The 20,621-nt window shown below is 37.7% G+C and overlaps 1 protein-coding gene across 1 annotated transcript in view; it reads right to left on the bottom strand.

Moving 5' to 3' along the window:
* Pex5l (peroxisomal biogenesis factor 5 like) overlaps nt 1-20,621 on the bottom strand; it is a 233,552-nt gene that overhangs the window by 41,331 nt on the left and 171,600 nt on the right. The window lies entirely within an intron of this gene.

The following is a 20,621-nucleotide window of genomic DNA, read 5'->3' as shown; positions in this document are numbered from 1 at the left end:
GGAGAGGCTAACATTACTATATACAGAAAAGCACTCACTGTCTTTGTTGCTACACAAGTGATGGGTTGGAACATTGGTTTCTACTACTTCTGAATTTGTTCCTATTTGTACATGGGTCATTTTTTCATTGGCAAATTCATGACTACTATTAGCCATTACGGTCGTTTTGAGGACTGAATGAGATAACTGACCTGTGTGCAAACCTAAGTACTGGCTTGGCAAATAAAAGATGCTTCATCTTCACAGACCACAGTATAAGAGTAAATGGAGATTCTGCCAAACATCCCTTGAAAAGAAATAATTTAGCCTCCCTATTGATTCTTTTCAAGAAAGGAGAAAATAATTCATTTATGTTTTAAAATGTTATCCCCTCCCCCACCTCACCCAGGATTCTGCTGTGGCTTGCTCTCTAATGACAACCTTTTAAGGAAGAGAAAGTTTCCATGATAGGTGTTAAAGGTGTTGGTTATTATGGAAACCATGACCTCTAAACTAATCAGCAGATCTAGGCTCTAGTGGTAATCCTGTGTATGGAAGAGATTTCTCAAATCAGAAGTAATTAACTCTGTTTGGTAGAAAGAGGTGGGATTACACTTGGCAGCTGATATATCATGGTGCAGTATTATTGATTTTTCCTTTTCTTTGGCCTTGAGGTAAGAAAATGTGAAGATTTTACTCTAAATAAATTCAGGAAAATCCCAGTATCAAGATTATTCAGTTTTGTTTACAAGATAGGGTATAAAAAGCAACTATGCTTGATAAGAAATGTACTCATAATCTTGCTCATGTAATTGTAACCCCTCTGTACAGTATTTTCACAATAAAAAAATAAAAAATAGAAAAGCAACTAGTATAAACGAAAGGCTTTTGAGTGAAGATGTAATTGTTTATTAAGCATCACATGTTTCAAATGGTGACAGAAAATATAAACTGTGTTCTTTAGCAAAAGCTTATATTAAAATTGAATGGGACACACTTCTCTGTGGCACTTTTACAGACTTAACTGCCAAATCACAAATTAATCTGCACTGTCACTTGGCCAAGTTTTCTTCCCCCAAATAGAAATGCTCAGCAAGTACTAGGCTATTAATTTTTAGCTAAATGCTATTAGTCTGTTAATATTTCATACAGAAAAAGGGGTTAGGATTCTTTTAATACACTTATAGGGGGTTAAATTCTACTTTTCAATGTTATATAAACTCATATTTCCTTTAATTACACTAAATAAATATCCGAACACCCTTTTAAGGAAAGGGGATGAAAAGACAAACAACACAAAACTCACTTTTGCCTAGACCTTCCAGTCTAGAGGGAGGATATAAAAATTAAAATAGATAAAGACACAATAAATATAGTTTCAGAGAATTTATAACACTGTAGAGAGATAATTATGTAAAACATCTATGACAGAGTTCTCTTAGAAAAGGCAATCAAGAAAGAAAGAGTGGATGTTTAAGCTAAGACATACATAAACAACCCCGTTCAGAGCATTGTAGGTTAAGAATGCAGAGACAAGAGGGCTGAAGGGCCTTGTGACTGGAATGTCCTGAAGTGGTGAAGGAGAGCAGAGAAGATGAGGCCAGATCATTTCCCATGGGCCTTATTTCCTTTGTGATGGAATACTACTGGCATCGATTATAAGTAGTAATGAGATCTGCTGAATCTTTGAGGAGGGAACTTGTAGTGGAGTGGTGCAAGAGCACCCAAAGGAGTCGGACTACAAGCTTCAAGAAAGAGTCAAGAGACTGAAGCAGTGGGCATGCAAAGGAAGCTGCTGGTAGACTATGATTTGAACAGGGGAGGTAGTCGATGTGATTGGGTTCCTGTAGTTTGGAGATGTTCCATTAGAATCTTTTGATGAACTGGCTGTGAGCCTGAAGGAAAAGCAACGTCATCATGGAGGAGTTCCCAGTGAGATGATCAAGATGCTATTACTGACCTAGGGAAGAATAGTTTGGGGTGGGAAACTAAGAGTTTGTTTTTAGAGGTTCAGTGCATAGTGGATATTAGATACCCAGGTGGCAATATGAGTAGACAATTGGGTATTTGAATGTGGATCTCTGAAGCATGGTTCAAGTTGAATACTCTAACAGCCATCTGGGAGTAGGAGTTGTCTAAATCTACAGAGTAATGGAGATAGCTCAGGAGAAAATGTATATGGAAGAGAAGATGGATAGAAGAGGAAGTATCAGAAGACCAGAAAGGAATGATGGATGAGGCATATCTACAACACATCGTCAGGGACTTGGTCCACATCCCGTACAAATGTACTGAAGGAAAGGCATCTGCTTCCTCTGCCTACTTCATCATCTCGCCTACCATGCCTTCCCTGCCCTGCCTCTGTACATTGGCATGAATTCTTCCCTCTGCTTGAATGGTTCTCATTCTGTTTTTACTTCCTCTTACAAATGTGAGTGTGATGCCTGATCTTCTGCAAGTAGCAGCTCCTGTGGAGGACATCATTGGTCCCTGCTGGGCCAGGGGAGTACCCCTTCTACATAGTCTCAGAGGATCAGGTCTTACTATGCTGTTTTAAGATTCTTAATTATCTTTAGATTCTATTAGATTTTAGTAAATTGAAGGCAGGAATGTTTTTCTATTTTACTGTCTCTTATGCCTAAGCTAGGGTCTGAGAATGAATTGTGACTTAATACATGTAATAGGTTCAACATCTCAAACCTCTTGAAGTTGTCCCCTTTGCTTATGCATTACTCTTACATTCTTTGAATGGGTTTCTGGCTAGTTTATTAAAGCCAGAAAAGGTGACACACATGCCCATAGCTCAAAATTTTGCATACTGTACAGAAGCAGAAGATTCATTTAGGATGTAATCACATACATGTTTTATATGAGATATCTTTGACAGAACTTTGGGAACCAATGACTCTTTTTAGTTTTTGATGATTATCTTCTTTACCTTATGTATGGTGTATTCACGTGTATATCTTTGGGAGGGTAGTGGGGGCATAGAACTTGACAGAAAATGGGTAAAAAAGTACAGCAGTGGACCTGACTGGACACTGATGAAAATGAATTATACAACTCATGGGCGGAAATGGGAGAGAGAGATTGAGAGAGAATGAGGGAATGGAAGACACTGTACAAAAGGATATGTACTTATTACTTGACTCATGTAATTGTAATCCTTTTGTGTATCACCTCTACAATAATAAAGTAAATTAATTAAAAAATATCACTGGTGTCAATGAGATAAATAGCATTCAGCATGGTTCAAGTCATGTTATAATGTTCCTTGGAAGCCATCATAGTTCAGTTGACTCATGTAAAATGCTCTCATTATTTTGAAAGTATTCCAAACATCCTTCGGAAATTGTGAAGAGGTCCACTGAACTGGAGTAATTTAATTAGATCACATTGCTGCTCAATCGGTCTCATTTTTAACAATGAACCATATTAACACGTGCACCATCAACTTCTCAAAGATGCTTCATTCTTTTCTGCCTGGTATGATATTGAACCAAGCCCTTCTGTATGGTCAGATAAAGTCAAGTCTCTGACCCCAGATTTCTGTAACCAGGACAGACAATTGCTTCTATTTTCACTGTAAAGGAATGGGCATAGCAGGACACTGGGCATCGGGATGTGTCACAGGGAATAGCTATAAATATATAAAGTACAAATATAGCCTGAAAGCTAGTTTTAAGAGCTAAAAAGAAACCAATTTAATTTTTAAAAGAGGGTTCAATGTTTATGTCATTCATCCTCCTTGAATCTTGATAAAATTGTAAAAGGCACAAAGGCACATTTTTCAGTATGGTAAAGATATTTTGGAAGTGGCTCTGTGGCTTAAGTGGTAGAGTGCTCACCTTGAGCTGAAAGAGCTGAGGGACAGCGCCCAGGCCCAGAATTCAAACCCCACGACCGACAAAAAAAAAAAAAAAAAAGAAAATGTACTTATTAGCCAGGCCCAAAGAATCATAGGTCCCATGGTTTCCCTTATTTGCAACATCTAGTATATGTACGAGTCAAGCGGAAAAGGTCAGATAATGTGATGTTAGGAAAACGAACCCTTAGATATGTATTTTAATGCTTTTTTATTTCATGCATTTGTTTCTAACGCATTTATAAGATTATCTCTTTGTTGCTTTGTATGTCCCTCCCCCACAGTATAACCCCTGCTTTCACTATATTTGATGTCAGTATAACTTGTGGAGGAGATGGGGAAAAACAAGTCGTTTAAGGATACAGGTGGACCTGTTGCAACAATGAGAAGTACAAGGTCATGTCCAAAACGAGCTTTACAACGTTGGTGCGGGGGGGTGGGGGGAGAGGGAGGAGGATTGGGTGGTGGGGGAGTAGGGGGGAGGTAGGGAAGGGATGTGAAGGGTAAACAAAGAAGGAGGCTGCAATGCTTGAAAAGAAATCAAAGGAGGAGGCTGCAATGCTTGAAAAGAAATGTACGCATTATCCTGCCCATGTAATTGTAACCCCTCTGTACAGTATGTTCACAAAAAAATAAAATTAAATTAAAAAAGAATAAAAATAAAAAAAAGATATTTTGTAAGCACCACAGATCTTGAGTACTACCCAGAAATTGTCTTGTAGCATGGTTTTTTGGTAATTACTTTTTTAAAAGAGAATTACAGGCATGACAAACCAACACCTGACTCAAAGTAACAAAGATTTTAAAGACTCAAAAACCCACTGTCCTTAAGAACATGAAAATTAGGAATGATTTGGGCAGAAATGGAAAACAGATTCTGCACAATATACTAGTGAGACACTGCATTTCCCTTACAATGGAGCCTTAGAAAATTAAAAGATTTATTTTAGAAAGGCAAAGCCTTATTAGTAAATCATAGATAATGCAAGAATTTAGTTAGCAGTGAAAAAGGACTGAAGCTGGTAATACAAATTCATGCAGGATCCAGTCACAGCTATATGTTTTCTTATTCCATTATGTCTTAAAATTTAGAATGTTTTTTTTAAAAAGAAACATTCTGATTGAAACGATTGCAAGACACTGACATACGTAATCTAGGTAATCTAATTTTTTCACAATTGCTAAAGATAGAACTAATATTAGGGATGGCTGTAGGCAAAAGGAAAAGTGCAAACTTATAGACTCAGAGACTAACATGGCAGGAGAAGCATTCAGAGATTTCCAAATTGGTATAGACAAGAAATCACCTGGAGATCTTTTCAAAAATTTAAAGGGTAGGAATGGTTAAGACCAAGTACATGTACTTGTACTTAAGTACAAGAGTACTTTATTTCCAAGAGTACTAGTACTTAAATACAAGTACATGTACAACTACATCATCATCATCATCATCATCATCATCATCATCATCATCATCACCACAACGGCAACAATAATAATCAACTAAATCACAAACCCTAGTTGTGAGACTTGGGCATTGGGAATTTTGGAAGCATCCTCTAACACTTCCAATAAGGGCCAAATTAGGGTAATGGGAATATAATCAAATGGTAACATGTTATAGATGAGAAACTGAGGACCAGACAGGGAAAGGGACTCCTAAGCTACTGTGACCTTGAGTGGTAGAGAACAAGAACCTACATCTCCCGAGCCTGATATAGGAGGAATGATTTAAGAAATAAATACTACAAAGTTTTAGCAATCAAAACAGCATGATTTGGGAATAAATAGGCCAATGGCATTTGGACAAATGAAATAGTATTGGAGAGCTTAGAAACCCAGGCAACCATGGTCAAGTGAGTTTTCAAAAAAAGCATGAAGGAAATGCACTGGATAAAGAACTGTGTTCATCAGGAATGAGACAAGGATGTCCACTCTCTCCACTTCTCTTCAGTTTAGTGTTAGAATGCCTAGCTACAGCAATAAGACAAGATGCAAACATAAAGGGGATCCAAATAGGGAAAGATGAAGGAAAACTCTCCCTTTTGCAGATGCCATGAACTTGTATTTAAAGAATCCCATGGACTCCACTCCCAAATGACTCAAGTTGATTCAAAACTTTGGCAAAGTAGAAGGGTATAAAATTAACCCTCAAAAATCAATGGCTTTTCTGTATGCCAACAATGAGAAAAGCGTGGCTGAAATCAGGAAAGCACTCCATTTGTAATAGCCCCACAAAAAATAAAATACCTACGAATTAACTTAACCAAAGAAGTGAAGGACCTCTATGATGAAAACTTTAAAAACCTGAAAAAGGAAATCAAAACAGGACACTTAGAAACTCGAAAAACCTCCCATGCTCCTGGATTGGAAGGATCAACAGTGTGAAAATGGCAATACTTCCCAAAGCTATATACAAATTCAATGCTATACCTATCAATATTCCAACCTCACTCTTTAATGAAATAGAAGAGGCAACCCAAAAATTCATATGGAACAATAAAAGACCCCGAATAGCAAAACAATCCTTAACAGAAAGAACAGTGCTGGAGGAATATCAATAGCAAATTTCAAACTCTACTACAAAGCCATAGTAATCAAAACAGCTTGGTACTGGCACAAGAACAAAGTTCAGGACCAATGGAATAGAACTGAAAACCCAGAAATGAACCCACAGACCTATAGCCATCTAATCTTTGATAAGGGAACTAAAAAAATAGAATAGAAGAAAGACAGCCTCTTCAGTAAATGGTGCTGGCAAAATTGGTTAATCACTTGTAGAAAACTAAAGCTAGATCCTTATATATCACCCTGCACCAGAATCAATTCCAAATGGATCAAAGACCTGGGAGTCAAACCAGACACTCTGAAAACATTACAGGATGGAATAGGAGAAACCCTAGGTCTCCTTGGCACAGGCCTAAATTTTCTTAAAAGAGATCCAGAAACACAATAAATCAAAGAAAGGTTGGACAAATGGGATTGCATGAAATTGCAGAGCTTCTGCCTGACAAAGGACATAGCTTGCAAGATCAATAGAAAGCCCACGGACTGGGAAAAGATCTTCAGTAGCCATACAACGGACAAGGGTCTCATATCTAAAATACACCTGGAACTCAAAAAATTAAATCCCCCAACAACAAATCCTCAAAGAAACAACTGCTCAGTAAATAAGTGGGCTAAAGACTTAAAGAGAAACTTCTCTGAAGAGGAAAGAAGGATGGCCAGTAGACACATGAAGAAATGCTCAACCTCCTATAGCCATAAAGGAAATGTAAATCAAAACAACATTGAGATACCACCTCATCCCAGTTAGAATGGCTGTAATCAATAATTCTAATAACAACAGATGCTGGAGGGGATGTGAACAGAAGGGAACCTTACTGCATTGTTGGTGGGAGTGTAAACATGTTCAACTACTTTGGAAAGTAATATGGAGGATCCTCAAAAGACTCCACATAGAGCTCTCCTATGGACCCAGAAATCCCACTTTTGGGCATTTACCCCAATGACCACACACAAGACCATACTAAAGCTACCAGCACAACTATGTTTATTGCAGCATTATTTACTATAGCTAAGATATGGAACCAACCCAGATTCCCCTCAGTAGATGAATGGATCAAGAAAATGTGGTATATATATATATACAATGCAATTCTATGCCTCCACCAGAAAGAATGACATTGCCCTATTTGTTAGGAAATGGAAAGACTTGGAAAAAATTATATTGAGTGAAGTAAGCCAGACCCAAAGAAACATAAGACCCATGGTTTCCCTTATTTGCAATAACTAGTATATGTCTGAGACAAGCAAAAAAGGTCAGATAAGGTGATGGTAAGTGAAACGAACCCCAAGTTATGTATTCAAATGATTTTTTCTTTCATGCGATTGTTTCTAACATATTTATAAGATATTTCTTTGTTGCTTTGTATGTCCCTCCCCCATGGTATAACCCCTGTTTTCACTGTATTTGATATTGGTATAATTTGTGAAGGGGAATAGAAAAAACAAATTGTTTAAATAGGGATACAGGTGGACCTATTGCAACAATGAGGTGTACAAGATGTTATGTTGAAAATGAACTTTACAACTTTGGCGCAGGGTGGGGGGACAGGAGGGATGCGGGCAAGATGGGAAGGGATGGGAAGGGGAAACAAAAAAGGAGACAACAATGCTTGATAAGAAATGCACTCATTACCTTGCCCATGTAATTTTAACCCCTCTGTATGGTATTTTCACAATAAAAAAAGAACTGTGTCCGATAAGTAGTGCTGAGAAAACTGGATATCTCTAGTAGAAAAATGAAACTAGGGGCTGGGAAGGTGTCTCAGTGGTAGAGCGCTTGCCTTGCATGCTCGAGGCCCTGGGTTCGATTCCTCAGCACCACATAAGCAAAAAGAAAAAAGCCGGAAGTGGTGCTGTGGCTCAAGTGGTAGAGCTCTAGCCTTGAGCTGAAGAGCTGAGGGGCAGCGCCCAGGCCTAGAGTTCAGGCCCCACGACTGGACCCCAAAAAAAAAAAAAAAAAAAAGAAAAATGAAACTAGACCTCTATCTTGCAGCAGTTACAAAAATTACCTCAAAATACCTGAAACTGTGAATCTACTAGGAACACAGGCAAAATGTTTTAGGAAATTGGCAAGGACAAGGACTTTAATTTGGAAAAGCACAGAAAACAAAAACAAAAGCAGATAATTTGTAACACATTAAACTAAGAACCAAACTTCTGCACTGCAGAAGAAACTATCATTAGAATGCAAAGACATCTTATGGGATGGGAAAATACTTATAATCTATACAAGCAGATGATTTCTAGAATATATAAGAAACACTAGTAACCCTTTAACAACTCAATTAAAGTAAGTCAATGTCCAGACACTTCTCAAAAGGAGAGTTACAAATGAGCAAGAGAGACATGAAAAAATGGCACAATATCTCTAATGAAAAGCACAGAAAGATATCACCTCATCACTAAGAATGGATTTTATCAAAAGGACAAAAGATAACAAGTACTATTTGTTGATAATATGGAGCAAAGAGAACATTTGTACACTTCAGAATGGAAATTAGTTCAACTATTGTGAAGAGAGTACCAAAGTTCCTTCAAAACCTAAAACTAGAACTATCATGCGGTTCAGCAATGCCACTATTGAGTCTTTATCCAGAGATGAAACCAGTGTGTTGAGGATGCACTTGCAGTCCGGTACTCACTGTAGAACTACTTGTAATAGTCAACAGATAGAAACAACCTAAATATGCATCATGAATTGATAAACAAAAGAATGGTATCTATACAAAAAGAATAGATATCAGCCTCAAAAGAGAATAAAATCCTGCTATTTGTAACAAGATAGATTTAACTAGAGGACATTAAATGAAATAAGATAGGCACAGATATGTGAGGAATCTAAAAACAGTTGTTCTCATAGAAGTTGAGAGTTGAATGGTGATGACTAGACACGAGTCGGTCAGTGGCCATGGAGGCAAAGGGAAATGCTGATCAATGAATACTAAGTGATAGATTTAATAGCAAGAAGTTTTAGTGTTTTTTCTGAACAATAGATCACTGCAGATAAGAGCAATGTGCTGTGTGTTTCAAAAAACTGAAAGAGCCAGGCATTGGTGGCTCACACCTGTAATCATAGCTACTCTGGTGGCTAAAGATCTGAGGATCATGATTCCAAGCCAGCCTGGGCAAGAAAGTTATGAGACTCTTACCTCCAAGAAGCTACATAGAAAATTCCAGAAGCTGCACTGTGGCTCAAGTGGGAGAGTGCTAGCCTTGGGCACAGAGAAGCTCAGGGAAAGAGCCTAAACTCTGAGTGCCAGCCCCAGGACCAGAAACAAACAAACAAAAAGTGGAAAGAAAGGATTTCCAAAGGTTTTTACCATAAGGAAATAACAAGAGGGACTGGGAAGGTAGCTCAGTGGTAGAGCGCTTGCCTTGCATGCCTGAGGTCCTGAGTTCGATTCTTCAGTACTACATAAGCAAAAAGAAAAAAGCTGGAAGTGGCACTGTGGCTCAAGTGGTAGAGCGCTAGTCTTGAGCTGAAGAACTGAGGGACAGCACCCAGGCCCAGAGTTCAGGCCCACGACTGGACCCCCCCCCCCAAAAAAAAGAAATAACAAGAGAACAATAAAAGGGGTGACATTCACGAAGATGCATTGTGCTCATAAATTGACATACTGAATTGAAACCCCATTGTGCAACCACTTAAAAATAATAAAAAAATTAGAAAAGAATAAATGTTTCAAGACATGGATTTCTTTAGCCTGACTTAAATAGCACATAAATACACATGTATTGAAATATCATCTTATACCGTTAATGTGCAATTTTTGTTTATATATTAATTAAAATAAGTTTAATATAAAACATATCTTACAATTTTAATACACTATCTTGTAGATAATTTTAAATAGTATTAAAATTGCCAGTAAAAGTTTTACCACCTACAACTACTTCAATTAAAAAATCAAAAGAAAAGAAAAAAATCTTACCACCTAGAGATTATTAATCCTAGTTGATTCGTTTGTATTTCCTTCCACTTGAGAGAATGGTACTTAAAGTAGTAGCCAAAATATGTTTTGGGTTTTTTTTTGGTGCCAATCAAATTTTGCTTGACCTCACATCTTCATGCTCTTGCTTAGCTTTTGCATGCAAGCCTGGTGCTCTACCACTCAAGTCACAGCTCCACTGTGGCATTTTGCTGGATGATTAGAGACAAGAGTCGCACAAGATTTTCTGCCCAGAGAAGCTTTGAAATGTAACTCTCAAAGCTTAGCCACCTGAAGTAGCTAGGATTGTAAGTATGAGTCACCAGCACCTGGTTCAAAGTAATTTTTTACAATAACTAATGTATGTAAAAGTTAGGATTGCCTTTTGTAATACTAGTAGCATGCTTTCTGGGGGAGCCAGGGAACTAGAGGTACAGACAGTGTTTGGGGATTTGGGGCCACAGCTCTCCCTTTGATTCTCCTCCCTCCATGGGACATACAGTATGAGGCCTTTCCTTCCCTAACAAATGCATTTGTCCTGAGAACCAAATGGGTTCAGGATGTAAAGTTCTGCCTGAATAATGAGGCAGAACCAGTGTAAAAGGCCAGCTTGTGTGTATGAGCATCAGTGCTTTCCCATAGAGGAAGTTGTATGGAAAAGCTGCATTTGCTTCTGCTCACATGGTCACCTAACTCCATGATGATCTAGGTTCTATTGGGGACAAATCAGAGAGAGAGAGAGTCTGTCTAACTTTACAGTAATCTGTGTGTATTTGAATATGTAGGTGTATGCACATGGAAGCATTCTCAGTCAGTTTAGAAAACTTGATGCAAATAGAGCTAATATTTTGTTAACCTTATAAAAACAAGTTTAACATACATTAGTTGTCTGAGGGGTTTTCCATTGGGGCATTTCCATACATGCACACAATGTATCTAATCAAATATACTTTCCTCATTACTCTCACTCCCTCTTCTCTTCTTCCCACTTCTCAAGACAAATCTAGTGTTCTATTTTTCATACATAAATATAAAATATTTCTAACTTATTCACTTTCCTTCACCCTCTTCTTTGGCCCTTTCTACCCTTGTTGGTACCCACCCACTAGAGAGCCTAGTTTACTTTTCTGTTATTTTTACATTTTCTTTTTTTTAAAAAAACTCTATATTACCATGGAAAAACCCCTTTGTACAGAGCTTTTATTTTGAATGTCTTTATTATTTTATACACTGTGATCTGCTAGATTCATAAAATCAAATTTTGCCAATGAAGGAAATAATTCCAATTTTGAAGATCTTATTACGATTATTGCCACTTTGCTAGTTTGAAAACTACAGTTTATTTCTATGAAGTGTCTCTTACCTCTGACCTCCATAAGTTAATGTCTGTGTATCACAGGTAGAGGACAAATGCTTCAGTATAAAAGTCCACCTCATTTGAGAAAGAATGTCATTAGAAGACCAAATGAGTCACAGACAAGGAAATAGTTAATTTTAAATGTAGCCTTTTCAAGTTATATATTTTACTCACCTGGTGGTTTCATAAATGGGTTCAATAAACCCATACTACCATCCAGAAACACATCTGAATTTAGTTATGGAAAATACATTCAGGTTAGTTTTACTTATTCCATGAACCTAAAACAAACGTTTGCATTTAGGTTTAGGTTTAGTGTGATTTATATACTTTATTTCCATAGTCCGGTCAGATAGTCAAGTGTGTGTGTGTGCATCTACATATTTATTTCAGAGACATGTAGGATATGGAAATATATTGTTAAACAATTCATCCCTTTTTATGAGTACCCAGACTTTTTGATGTAAGATATCCAATAACCACGATATTCTGGTTTGGGGACTTAACTTGAGGTTATATATGTATTTTTAAAAATTTTTTCAATATAAAGTAATTAAGATATCCCTAAGCTGTTTACTTTCAATGTTCCTCATTCAATTCAGCTTTTCATAGGAAATATAATTTATCTCCAAGTTGCTTTGTGGAGGCTCATATATGATACTAAAATTCTTTAGGCATTTTTTAATGCCCTTCTGCTTCTTACCTGCTCTGTCTCCATGCCTTCAGCCCTCTCATAGGATGGTTGCCCTTGTCATATGCTGCATATTTCAAATAATAAGTTAAGCTTTATATAAACTAAACAATTTTAAAAGAAGTCTAATATAAGGAAAGAAAATGTATCTCCTTCTAGTATTATTATGTGAATTTAGAATTTCCATCAATCAATAGCTCCAATAAAATGCGCCAACATGTTTCCCAGTACTATGTGCTAATAATCAGCAATTTGTTTCTTTAAGAAATTCCTTTCAAGGAATTTCAGTTCCTTCTCATCTGTGGAGGGGTAGACCCTCTGGACCCCAGGTCTGAGGCCCAAACTCTAAGATAGCTGGTGACATTTCACAGAACAAATTCAGGGCTTTCAAGGTAGCCTTGGGACCACTGGGAATGTCATTTAGGATGTATGACATCTAAAATTTTCTGTGTTACCTTGGTTGGTATGTAGGATGCTGAGCTCCTGGCTAAACAATATTTCTTGGGAGTCTGTGAGGGTTTTGCTGCATGGGATCAGCATGTGAGTCAGGTGATTGAGTAAAAGGAACTCTTCTCCCAGTGTGGGAGCCTGAATAGAACAAAAAAGGCAGAGGATTCATTGCTGTGTTTGACATCTGTGTGTGTGTGTGTGTGTGTGTGTGTGTGTGTGTGTGTGTGTGTGTATGTGGTGTCCTTGAACTTTTTTTGCTCAAGGCTAGCACTCTACCACTTGATCAATGGCTTTACTTCCAGTTTTTTGTTTCTGTTTTCTTTTTTGGTGAGCAATTGGAGAGAAGTGTCTCAAAGACTCCTGCCCCAGCTGGTTTTGAACTTGAGCCTCATAACTTAGCCTCTCAGCTAGGATTGCAGGCATGAACCACCAGCACTTGACAATAGCATATTTTTAGAAAAAAGAATTATTAATTATTATCAAACTCACTTGTGTTCTTATAACAATGATTGCCAATTTGCTGTAATTCTGCCTATGCTACTGGTAGGAACATTACTCTAAAGAAAAGTTATCTTGGGGCTGTGTTTTTTTGCAATAGGACACAGAAATAAAAAGTTAGAAAGTTGTTTCCAGTGAAACTTGTCATACAGAGAAATCAAGAAGCTGTGTGGAGGGCTGGGAAGGTGGCTCGGTGGTAGAGCGCTTGCCTTGCATGCTTGAGGCCCTGGGTTCGATTCCTCAGCACCACATAAGCAAAAAGAAAAAAGCCAGAAGTGGCGCTGTGGCTCAAGTGGTGGAGTGCTAGCCTTGAGCTGAAGAGCTGAGATACAGAGCCCAGGCCCAGAGTTCAGGCCCACGACTGGACCTTCCCCCCCCCCCCCCCCAAAAAAAAAAGAAGCTGTGTGGAGGAAAAGGCAAGTCCATAAAGAGATTCTAGGGTGGTAGACTAAATATGTCCTTGGGAAAAACATCACAGAACTAGTGAATACTCTTTTAGGGATCAGAGAGGACAAGTGGAGGACCAGTTAGAGATGAATGAAGGAATCTAAAATGAATGAAAGCATTGCTGTTGTCCTATAGGGTATTCTTTCCATTCTGCAGCTTTAGAAGGTGTTGGGGGAGGAGATTTGGATTAAACGGAGCAGAATGTGGCTGGGGACTGTGATGAAAAGAGTGGTGTAACTGTTATCTGTTGTAAAACATTTTCTATATCACTCAGTTTCTGAGGGTCATGAATTCAGGAGTAGCTAGCTGGAAGGCCCTGACAGGGGTGTTTTTGAACTTGGATTACGCTGTTCTGAGGCTGTTAGTCATCTCAAGGTGCCGGAGGGTCACTCCTGTTTTGTGGGCAGGACTCTGAGTTTCTTGACGGTTATGGCAGAAGCTTCTAAGGTCTACATGACAGAAAAGGTAGGTTTCCCTGTGGTGAGTGTTCTGACAATGAGTGGACAGAGGCCATATAAAGTATTTTAAGACAGAAGCTTCGAACTCATACTTTCTACCTTCCATTTTATTTATTGCTAAAAGACCATTACAAGTGTGTCACACACTTAGAGGAGAATAAAGATCCATATTTTGAAGTGGCCATTATAAATTATAATTATAAATAATCAGTGGCCATTTTAAATTTCCACAGGTAACATCCAAAGTGGCAAGAACTGGGGAACCAGAAGTGTTCAGAAGTCTAGAATTTAATAGTCTTGGTAGAATTTATTACGCACAAGTTATTACTCAAAAGAACATGCTGCTCTTGCTTCCAACTATGGGGTTTTCCTTTGTGCTTACATCTTGTTTTCCTCATTTACATATTTTATTGTTCCTTTAAAAATTGCTTCCAATAGGGTAAAAATGGAGCTATGAAAACATTGCTTTAAATGCATAAAACAAGCATTAAAATAATATGTGAGCTACCTGGAACATGGCTTTGATTCCAGAGGCAAAGGTTTCATCCTTCTGTTAGAATTTAAAATACAGTGTAATCACCCTAGAGAAGAGATGTGTATGTGAAACTGGTGTGTTCTAAGGGCAAATTGATTATTTTTTTCACTGATTTACTGATTTTCCCTGCTTTGTACCAGTTTCTTTGCTAGGTACCAAGAACATAAAGGAAGATGAGACATGGTCCCATCCTAGGAGGTCGCAGTGTGGTCTGTGAGAGGGAGGTGGAAATAACTACACCACATGATGAGCAGTCCTTCAGTGATTTCCCAGTCTGGATAGATCTGAATCTTCACCCTAACTCCTCCTTAAGGGTAGGGATGGTCTTGCTCATTTTTCTACTGTTAATACTCTGTATTGTACCTGAACTGTAGGAGGAGCTAAAACATCTCTGTTGAATTTGATGAATACAATTTATTCTAAAGGTAGAGGCAGCAAGGCAGACAAACTAGCTAAACCCACAATGCCAGATGTCCATGGCTGCTTTTCTTGCTTGCTAATAGTGACGCAGAATGTATTTTTGGCATATAGCTGCAGGTGTGCTAACCTCCCAGGTGACCTTCTCTCTCCTCTGCAGTGGCAGTGTGGTTGTCTCTAGGGATCTCTGCTTTGAGAAGCAGTTTTGGGCCTTCCTGAGCTACTGGGGCTCTTCCCAATTCTTCATTTCTATGTCTCCTAATGTAGCTGACACGCTGTGGAGGAAATACAGGATGAAGCATAGAGGAAATGCCTCCTTCTTTTAGACAAGGAAGTGCATTAATTATTATTATTATTATTATAAGAAACCCAAAATAGGAGTATCTAGCTCTCTGAAAAATAAAACACTTTGGGCTCATAGCTGAATTTGCAGTGATATTTTTCAATAAGATATGAGGAATAAAGGCAAAAAGCTTCACTCACAAGAGGCTTCATTACAACTAGCACTTTAGTGTGACTTTCAACAGGCAGTTTTTGTATATTAATGGGTTCTCAGGTCATTTCCCATATGAAATAAATGCGTCCATGGCAATAGCTATCTTTGCCCCCATAATAATGCTATATTTTAGGACATTTGAGCAAAAATTTAGTTGAATTGCATTGTTACAAGTAAAATAGTTCATGGTGTTGCAGGTATAGCTCAGTTGGTTGAGCACTAGCCAATGAGCAAAAGGTTCAGGAATGGAGTTTGAGTCCTGTCTTGGATCAAAAAAATGAGTCCATACCATGTAAAACAGAAAATATGCCGAATGTTAGGATAGGATTGTCTAGTATATCCTGTAAACAACTACAAGAGAGCACAGAAAATGGGACAGTGAGCAATGGATTAGGTGTGAGAGCTCAGGTTAAGGACTGGATGTTAGGGGCTTGAAGAGCAGTAGATAGAGAGGGGGTCCAGGTGTCTGATCATGTGGACGATGATGACAAAAGTAACAGAAAGTGAAATAGAAGGAACATTTCAATCAGATGATACAGAAATAGAAGGTGGATAGTTTGAAAAATTCACCTTGCTCCAGGCACCTGTTATTTCATTTATTGGTATTTAGAACTGCCTTGAATGAAGCAGTCTGCAGTGTTATTCTTTGTTCTGAAATGAAGACTAAGACATTTTTAACTCTTCCAACAATATTATCTCTCTCATTAGTGTCTATAATGTACAACAATCACCTTTATTCACAACATGACACATTATCCTGACAGAACATTTGGAGAACACAGATAAGTGACCAGAACAAAATAAATGACTTCGACATAGTGTCTTGTACTTCTCATTGGTGAACCTGTATCCCTATTTAAACGATTTGTTTTTTCCCTTTCACTCTCCAAATTATACCATCATCAAATACAGTGAAAACAGGGGTTATGCCATGGGGGAGGGACATACAAAGCAACAAAAAACAATCACATGGTACCTAAATAAATACATTAGAAACAATATCAAGGAAGAAAAAAACACTTGTGTCCTTATCTTGTGGTTCATTTCACTTAACACCATCTTATCTGACCTTTCCTGCTTGTCTCAGACATATACTAGTTATTGTAAATAAGGGAAACCATGGTTCCTATGTTTCTTTGGGCCTGGCTTACTTCACTTAATATAATTTTTTCCAAGCCTTTCCATTTCCTAACAAATGGGTCAATGTCATTCTTTCTGGTGGAGGCATAGAATTCCATTGTGTACATATACCACATTTTCTTGATCCATTCATCTACTGAGGGGAATCTGGGTTGGTTCCATATCTTAGCTATGGTAAATAATGCACAACATAGTTGTGCAGATAGCTTTAGTGTGGTCTTGTTTGTGATCATTCGAGTAAATGCCCCAAAGTGGGATTGGTGGGTCATAGGGAGCTCTCTGTGGAGTCTTTTGCGGAACCTCCATACTACTTTCCAAAGTGGTTGAACAAGTTTACACTCCCACCAACAATGAAGTAAGGTTCCCTTCTGTCCACATCCTCTCCAGCATCTGTTATTATTAGAATTCTTGATTATAGCCATTCTAACTGGGATGAGGTGGTATCTCAATGTTTTGATTTGCATTTCTTTTATGGCTAGAGAGTTTGAGCATTTCTTTATGTTTATATTGGCCATTCTTATTTCCTCTTCAGAGAAGTTTCTCATTCAGTCTTTAGCCCACTTATTTATTGGGCAGTTGTTTCTTTGAGGATTTGTTGTTGGGGGATTTAATTTTTTGAGTTCCAGGTGTATTTTAGATATGAGACCCTTGTCCGTTGTATGGCTAATGAAGATCTTTTCCCAATCCATGGGCTTTCTATTGATTTTGCTAGCTATGTCCTTTTCAATGAGAACTTTACAATTTAGGTGGCGGTGGAGGGGGGATGTAGTTGTGGAGATGGGAGGGAAGGGATGGTAGGGGAAAAACAAAGGAGGCAACAATGCTTGATAAGAAATGTACTCATTATCTTGCTCATGTAACTGTAATCCCTCTGTACAATATTTTCACAATAAAAAACTTATTTTAAAAATACATGACTTCAATGCAGCCACTCCAAAATATCTACTGTTCATATTTGGACACAAAACTCTGTTATCTCCTGAATATGTGTTTCCTCAAAGTTCCTGGGTTGAAACCTAACCTCTGAGGAGATGGTATCAGGAGGGAGACTCTGGGAGGTCATGAGGATGGAGTCATCAGGTCAAGATTATTGCTCATGCCAGAAAGGCCTGATGGAGCAGGTGCTTGCCACATGAGCCTGCTCCAAGCCCTTTTTCCTCCCATTGTGTGAGGACACAGCAAGATGACACCTCTATGAGGGATTGGTCCTCACCACACAATGCATCTGATCTTGAGCTTCCCAGATCCCAGAACTGTGAGCAAAGTATTCCTATCTTTTAGAAATTACTCAGTCTAAGGTATTTTGTCATAGTAGTCTGATCTGACCAGGCTTTATTTTCATAGAGGGCAGTGGTTCAAAATACAGCCTATGCAGCCTGGGTCATAATTATGGCTCTGTAACCAGCTAAGAGTGCCATTTTGCAATTCATCTGAATTGTTTATAAAAATGACACATCTGGCTGCAGTCTCTTGGAACCTCACTTTTCTCATGCAAAATGGGGCTAGTAATAGTGCCATCTTCCCAGGATGTCTGTGAAGATTAAAATGATGAAAGGGGTGACAATGATCCAAGACAGAAAGTACACAATGTACTTATAAGTTGACATGTTAAATCGAAACCACCTTGTGCAAAGATACTTAGAATACAACATGTTAGCCATTATGCTATTATTTTACAAAATTGGGATTATATCATAAAACTGACAGTACATAGATTTCTTCCAGCTGAAATAAACTTTTTTATACAGTCTTAAATGTTTTCAATGGGTATGTATGTTTCTAAGACTCTGATATATATATATATATATATATATACATCTATATATATATACATATATATATATATATATATATTACTTTGTATTTTACTGGGAATTTAGATTTTTCTAGGTAAGAATTTTCTGGGGTAAATGGCCTGCATTTGCATGAAGTGTCTTGGACATGACTGACCACCCATAGTTTAAATTCTGCATTTCTGATTCACACTCACATACTTCTTTCTCCTACCCCACTTGGTAGTTGGCATTAACTCTCCTCATTCCTTTTGGGAAGCTTCCAGAAGGAAAATAAACAAAAACACTTTTTAATTTGTTGGGAATTCTGTATAACTATACTTTACACATGAAGGCATAAATTCACTTATTGTACATTAGAAATTGAAGCTCTTCATCTAATAGATGATATGAGGAAGAAGTGTTTTTTCCTGTGTTCCATGCTATTGTTAGACAGCTCCCTAAGGCTGACTTATTTCTTTATTTTTTGTGCTGGTACAGGGACTTGAACTCAGTGCCTGGGTGCTATATTTTAACTTTTTATCTTGCTCTATCACTTGAGCCACACCTCCAATTCTGTCTTATTGTTAGTTAATTGGAGATAAGAGTCTCATGGACTGGGCTGGCTTTGAATCATGATCTTCATATCTCAACCTTCTAATTAGCTAAGATTACAGACCTGAGCCACCTACCCTTAGCAAATCGACAATGTGTGTGTGTTCACACATGAGTGTGTTCGTATGTGTGTCCTGGTCCTGGGGCTTGAATTAAGGGCTCTCAAGGCTAGTGCTCCACAGCTCAACTTCCTCATTTCTTTATCTTTACCTTCTAGTTTGTCAGCTAGTGCATGGAGGAAGTCAATAATATTTTTTAAGCAAGTAATATTTTGAAATAACTTAACAGCTTCCTGGGTTTTGTGGCAGAAAAGGACTATGGAGATGGAGGTCTAGAGATGAACTATTATCATACAGTATCAGGGATGAGTTGATAGAACAATTCAGGCCCTGGGAGTGATAAGGAAAGCCAGAAGACATATCCTACTTTGTTAAGGTAGGTATCATGTAAAGAAAGGATTAAGCAAATTCCAACTTGCTCCAAAGGTAACAAAAATATCAACTTCTTGATAGGATAACAGCAGCATAATATGATTAAGAAACTCTTTATAATTAGTATTAGTCAAAACTGGAATGTGTTCTCAAGGAAAGAAATGAATAGCTCCTAATTGTATGTAAGAATTGTATGGAAGAACTGGTCAAGAATTTTAAAGGAAAAATACCTAAAAGCTCTACAAAAATAAGATAAAATGATTTTGAGAATATTTATCTTGATAGGCAGGAAGTTATGTTTTCCTTATTGATTGTTGCTTTGTGTTTTTTTGAGTAGAAATCCATTATCTTTCTCATTATAAATGGTATTAGATAAATGCTAATGTCTTCCTTGACCTAAGATTCTATGTTTTAGAATAATAATTTGATTGCTAATTCAGTATGCTACACACAGTAGGAGTTCAAAAGATAAATTTAAATTAGCTCTTAAGTCTGGAAAATCAACATTTAAGATAAATTAAGCTACAGGCTCCATGCATTTGAACAACTTGATTGAACTCAGCTGGTCTCAACCAACTATATCAGTAGATCACACTAGGAGTATTAAATATTCATTTGCTTTTTTAACTAGAAAAAGTTGAAATTAAAAGAAGAAATTTGGGTGGATTTTAATGTGGTGAGATGAAAAGTATTCTGCTTTTGGCTTTCTGAATTATTATATCAAATTATTTCCCAGAATAAAATAAATCCTTACATGAAGATGAGAATATGCTTTTATTGCACCTCAAGTTGAGAGTTACAGAAGAAGAGCCTTTGTATCATCATACCATCTGAAATCTAGCTTAAGATGTCACAGAAATGTAGCACATTCCAAGATGCCTTCATTTCTCTAGATTTCACATCAGTATTGGAAGTGGAGGTCCTATCAAGCTCATACTTGAATTCTGGGAAAGATCCTGCTCCTATAGCAATC

This window comes from Dipodomys spectabilis, unplaced genomic scaffold (genome assembly GCF_019054845.1).
Source record: "Dipodomys spectabilis isolate Male_0828 unplaced genomic scaffold, ASM1905484v1 ptg000506l, whole genome shotgun sequence".
NCBI lineage: Eukaryota > Metazoa > Chordata > Mammalia > Rodentia > Heteromyidae > Dipodomys > Dipodomys spectabilis.
This window is presented reverse-complemented; position numbering and strand designations above follow the sequence as displayed.